Source organism: Lissotriton vulgaris, chromosome 2_1, assembly GCF_964263255.1.
Source record: "Lissotriton vulgaris chromosome 2_1, aLisVul1.2, whole genome shotgun sequence".
Lineage (NCBI taxonomy): Eukaryota > Metazoa > Chordata > Amphibia > Caudata > Salamandridae > Lissotriton > Lissotriton vulgaris.
In genome coordinates this window covers 2,044,931,605-2,044,932,166 of record NC_141687.1, presented here as the reverse complement: position 1 = coordinate 2,044,932,166, position 562 = coordinate 2,044,931,605, and positions in this window count along the sequence as shown.

The window sequence follows — 562 nt, the reverse complement described above, 5'->3', positions numbered from 1 at the left end:
TACTCTAGACATGTGCTGAGGATTTTGTGAACTTTTCAGACAGGTACAACGTCCCAAGCATACTCCTAGGATTGTATTTTGACTCGCTTACAGGCTCCTAACTATTTATACTAAGTTCCCAAATGCAAAGAACCCTGGACAGGGGGAACGAAGCACTTTATGCAAATCATATCACCAAGCAAATCAAAAGGTGATAACCATTTATCCGTTCCATCCCTGTGCTGGAGTAAAATGTACATCTTCCAAAGTACAAAAGGGAAAAGTAGTTTGAGAACACCAACAAATAAAAGAAAACTGCACTTGTGGGTGCTGCCACCTTTCAAGGCAAACTACGCCACAAATTCCTATGTCCCGCTCATTGAGTGTCATCTATAGCCCTAGAGCTCTTATGGCAGAGATCTCCATTATCAATTGATTTATGCCTGGTACGAAATACTTTTTGCTCCTTCCAGGATTTTAACAAATTAGTTTATATACTTCAATTTAAAGCCGAAAGTACCTTTATCAAGAGGCCTCATGAAATATTGAGTTGTAACCAAAGTATTCAAATTAAACTGACACG